The sequence below is a fragment of the Triticum aestivum genome, chromosome 4A, assembly GCF_018294505.1.
Source record: "Triticum aestivum cultivar Chinese Spring chromosome 4A, IWGSC CS RefSeq v2.1, whole genome shotgun sequence".
Classification (NCBI taxonomy): domain Eukaryota; kingdom Viridiplantae; phylum Streptophyta; class Magnoliopsida; order Poales; family Poaceae; genus Triticum; species Triticum aestivum.
The window spans coordinates 472,185,787-472,191,679 of NC_057803.1; positions in this window are offsets into that span (position 1 = coordinate 472,185,787).

Here is a 5,893-nt window from a genome sequence, read left to right on the forward strand (position 1 = left end):
ATATTATATGTGAATTATATCATGCCATCATTTTTTATTACGTGTTAAATTTGTCAAAAAATTTGGTACATTCAATTACTCTTCCTGTGCATCAGCCATTTGGCACGGTCATGGAAAAATCTGGAGTGGAAACAAGGTCTTCAGAGCAGACAATGCTATCTGACGAAGCGCATGTCTTGCTGGTTACCGATAGCTCCTCAGAGGAGGATTCAAAGACAGATGACCAGTCATATCCCCCCCCCGAGGTGCATGCCCTAACTTGGCAGGGTTATGTTGCTCATATCATGCGTATGGTATCATATATGTGATTGCCCTCTACTCACTTTCTTAGTATACAAATCATATATTTGAATTATATCATGCCATGATGTTTACATAGACAACATGTATCTGAATTATGGCATGCCAACCCATTTCCTAAAGACATAATATAGTTATATCATCTCATGTTGTTTACATAGTCATCATATTTTGAATTATGTCATTCTATTCATGAATTATATCGTGCCATCATGTTTCCATCGACGACATGTTGGTGATTTATGGCATGCCAACCACTTTAATAGACACATTGTATAGTTATATCATGTCATCCTGTTTACATAGTCATTATATTTTGAAGTATGTCATTCTATCATGTTTGGTTAGCCATCATACATGTGAAATTGTGTCATGCTATCTTGTTTAATTAGCCATCATATATGTGAAACTATGTCCTGCTATTCTGTTTGGTTAGACAACATAAATGTGAATTATTTCATGCCCTATTTTCTTCCCTACTGTCCATTGCACCTGTCTATCTTATAATGTGTGTACATTCAGTTAATTTTCTTGTTTATCAGCCATTTCAATTGGAGGGGGTGATTGCAGCATCTGTGGGAGTAAAAACATGGTCTTCAGAAAAGATCATGCTACCTGTCGATGCAGATAGAACCACGATTGTACTTGCCCAAGAACCAGCCCCACAACACATAACCGAGACTCGCGCAGATTGCAACCCTACCCAGTTGGACAGAGAACCAGCTACACCCCTTCTAACCCCAACCCCAGCAGATAGACACCTAGTTCCCATTGACACAACACCGTCTCCACCATAGAGCACCCAAACATGAGCAGTTAGTTAGGCAACTGTAGTGCCCAAATCACGAGGACCACCACTCTGAACCTAAAGTCAGCACTTAAAGCAGCAGAAGAATTGTTCTCAGGTCAAGTTCCGTAGCTATGGTTCATACTACTTTTCTCTTGCATCACTGTATTTACTGATACCAACTAATTTCAAATTTGAAGGATGCAATTGAAACTCCAATGGCGCAACAGGTATGTTTTAAACCTGTTTCTTCAACGTGTTTGGCTGTTTGCTGTTGTAACTTGCTCTATGTTAATTTCAGTTTCAATTGAATAAACAGTTATGTTCTCATGCCATGCACATTACAAGTGTTGTTATTGCTGTGTAGTTTCCCACGCGTATATTCTGTCTATGCTGCTTTGTCTTAAATAGATATGATTCGAACTGTATCTATCTTGATTTGGCAACATAAACTAGAATGATATAGACCATACAGTGACCATACTACATAGATATATGTTTGTTTCATGCTGTTATCCTGTCCAGCTTACTACTGAACTGGTTTACCAAAATGAGTTTCATATACTACATTGTAAACCTGAGATGTGTTTGTTTGTTTCTCTTTTAGAACGCGGATAAAATATTGGAGAAGAGTACCCTGTTATGCAATGGTAAAGGAAGTAATGCAGATAAGGTTCAAGATCGTGAGACATCCCAGTTGGTCTCCAAGAAAGCTGATAAAAACTATACTGAAGACACTGAGACAACCCCAAAGTCCTGTCTTGATGTAGTGTTCGAGTTACTGGCTACCACTGCTGGCACCAGCTCTTTGAACTCATTGCCTGAATCAGTTCGGCTTCTTGAGTCTCAACTTCAAGTTGAAAGACATCGATCAGATGTTATGCGACAGGAAGCCGAAGGACTGAGGAAGTCCCTGCAGAATTCAGATGCATACTTTCTGGTGCAACAGCAAGCGCTGGAGGACTTAAGCGCCAAACAAGAGAAAGTTAATAAGCTTGTTAAGCATCTTGCCAGCATTATGGGTACCCAGGATATTGTTTCTTGAGCTCTTCTGAAGTGGTTTCAGTTCTGGACTTGTTTTGCTGCGGCGTTTATATGCTGCTGTGTTCCCTATATTTGCACTGGTGGTGAACTTTGATGCCCAGTGGATGTAATATGTGTAATAGCCGTGATAGCCTAGTGTAAGTTGCTTGCTTATTTATTTCCTTGTTGTCTTGTTTATTTGTTTGCTTGTAGTCAGTGCAGTTCTTTTTCTGCGGTTTGCTAGTGGCTGTAATAACCTATTTTTTAAAACTAGACCACAATAACCATGGGCTAATATTTACTGTAGTGACACTGGGCCTCCTACGGGCCGTAGAAACAATGGGCCTTCTACGGGCCGTATAAACAGTGGGCCTTCTACGGGCCATAGAAACAGTGGGCCTTCTACGGGCCGTAGAAACAATGGGCCTTCTACGGGCTGTATCATCAATGGGCCTTCTACGGGTCGTATCATCAATGGGCCTTATACAGGCCGTATGATCGATTGGCCAAACATGGGCCAAACAGACCGCATTCTGGCCGTAAAACGGGCTAGAGTTGGAATCGTCCGTTCATGGGCCGACCATAACGGGCCATCGTTAATAGGTCGTATTTGATGACGCTATGAAAACGGCCCAACGTATTAACGGACCACAAACGGGCCGACTGTAACCACGGGCTGAATTTGGCCCACAAGCAGAAAATGACAGTAATGGGCCGTAAGTAAACAAATGCTGGAAATGAGCCCAAGAATTAATGGGCTTTGAGAAGGCCAAAAGCTAACATGGGCTGGAGACGGCCCAACGGAATAACGGGCCGTTAATGGGTATAAAGTGATACACTGTTCATTACGAGCCAGTTTCACCACGGGCCGTTAATGGGTGTAAAGTGATACATTGTTCATTACGGGCCAGTTTCACCACGGGCCGTTAATAGGCCAAGAGTTACATAGGGCCTCATATGGGCTGAAAGACGTCATGTGCCATACATGGGCCAGAAGTGAAAACGGGCTGAAATCATATTGGATGGCCCATATGACGCTACTGGGCCTAATTCGGATAGGGCATAACGGGCCTTGGGTTAGCGTACTATAAATGGGCTATATACGAATAGGCCATTAACAAGCTTTCCATGGGCCAGCCCGCCACCTTTTGACCAAGTCAAATGGGCCGGCCTTTTCACAGGAATGGGCCTCTGTTGGGCCGTGCCATGTGTCAACGTATCATAGGCGCCTTCTGTCCAATGAGTGGATGACATATATCCTGACGATGAGCCGACACGTGTTTCCTCCAGCCAATGATGATTTTACACGTGGAAAATCCCCATTGGTCGGGGCTGTTAACGGGTTATCGGATCCAAAACCCGACCCGATAGCTTAACGGCATTCCGTTACGGTGGATGCCACGTGTCGGTCACCCTTGACGAAAGCACTTCAGTGACACGCGATTTATCGTCGTGGAAGTGGACGCTTCCGTGATGATAATTTTGGTAATGTCATGGAAGACTTCTACGACAACACAGGTATGACTATCTTGATTCTGCCATAAATTTGTCATAGATGTACATGCATGACAAAAAATGCGACCTACTGTGACAAACACGTATCATCACGGAAGTGTATTTTTTTGTAGTGCCCCCCGCTGCCGCCTCGAAGTTGGGAAACTGACATCATAGGTATTGAACTAGGCTTGGAGTCGAGTACGATGTTCGGTTTGTAATGTACTTGGCGTGGCCCATCGAAGTTGTGCATTTTGGATTTAAACACATAATACACCATCGTACCAATACATATTTTTGGGCCGCATGCAGTGTATATGGGGTCTTCTGATCGACCACGTCTCCCTTGTGCGGTTTTTTGTGACGACACGGATATGTGTGGGCTCCCCGAGTGTATATATATCATCCCTTTGACCGATAATGAGGGGTATGTGTTTGCCATGAATGGATTCCTCCTAGTTCATGTTAGGGCCGGTCACCGTCAAATGTCGGTCAACCAAAACTCGAGCTCATGCGTTGTCAGGATTCCCTCCCAGATGCTCGGATTGCTGGGTTCGACCTACATCAAACCCTGCGTACATATCTCGTCCTTAACTACCTTGCCTTCATGGTTGTTGTTTGTATCGAGAGGTAGGCACCACATCTAAATTGTACATTATTCTATATTGAAAACACACATCACCCCTTCCCAACGTACATCATTTTGGGCCGCATGCAAGAGGTGCTAGTTTTGTGGTCTCTCTCGTGCGATGTTTTTGATGGTTCAATCTATTGGCCCAAGCAGTTTATCGACAACAACAACTGTCATTTGACCAAATGAAAGATTCATTGGTCCATCTTATGGTAGGTCATGTCGACATGCATGTATGACAAAAGTATATATCATTACGTGCATCCGCCCCGCTGACACAAAGTGGGAGGTGGTGGGCCAAGCATCCTAGCTAGGTACGACATTATGTCATTATATATATCCTAGCTAGGTGGTTGTTAGGGTGCTTTCGGGTTTGTGAGGCAGGTGCCACCAAAGTTATGCATTGTGTATTTAAAGTTTTAAACATCCCCAATATTCGTACATATATTTGGCCACTTCCAGGTGGTTCTTGACTTCTGGCCCCTCTCATCGATCTTCAATGACGCGCCCAACCGTGGGCCCGCGAGGTCAAAGTTGTGCATTGGAATTTTGAACATCACATACCACCCTTTTCACTCATATATATTTGGGCCACATGCTGGTGTGGCTGTCTTTTGACCCTCCCTAACGTTATATTTTGCTGCAAAGACTCTGATGATCCTCAACGGACACGGGGTATAATATCTAAACCGTGTGCGATACAAGTGCGATGTGAATCACCACGACCGTGCAAGCGCGAGCAAATTAAGGTGGAGGTACTGGCTCAACCATGTGCGATACAAGTGCGCTGAAATCACCACGACCACGCAAGCGCGAGCAAAGGGTGGAGGTACTGGCTTAACCGTGTGCGATGCAAGTGCACTATAAAACCACCACCTATGGAAGCTAAAGGTGGGTAAGTTTATTTGGAAATTAGGATGAACCGTGTGCGATAGACTAGCTAGCTAGAAATATAAAAAACAAACTACCCGCCTTGAGCGTTGCAAAAATCGGCGGATCCGCGCCACTTTTTCTTATTATCATACACGCATATTGTTATTGGACCGTGCATGATCTTGGGCACTCCCGCCCTGCATCAATTACTTTACCCAAATTTTAGTAGCCGCCGTACTTCAACCGCCGCCCACACTCCTCCAACACCAACCTTATAGTAAAATTTTAGCAGCCGAGGCATTTGAACCATCGCCCTCCCTCGTCCACCACCATCTCCACCCACCATTACTATAATTTTCAGTAGCTGCGGCGTATCCTCAAACACCACCCCCCTCCATAGTCCCCACCTGCCCCTCCCCCCTTCGAACCCTAGCTCGCGGCCGCGGCCGCCGGTGCCGCCAACCCTGTCGGTCTACCCGTTCGTCCTAGCTTAGATAATAAAGTTCAGGTTATCTAGCGATTCCCATACCATCGCTCCACTCCCCTGAGTTTTTAGATGAGGCCTGCGGTGTCCCTCCCCGCCAGATCCACATCCCCTACTCCAGAATGTCGCAGCCTAAGCTTGACGACGTATCCCGGGGAGCCGATGAGCGTTCGGCCAAGAAGAGGTTTATCATGGCCTCTCCGGCGGACGTTGGCGAGGTGGCCGCCGTTCGCCCCGACCTGTTGATCCCAGAGCAACACGTCACCGCGGAAGCCGGCAAAGACGTTGACTACATTGCCAT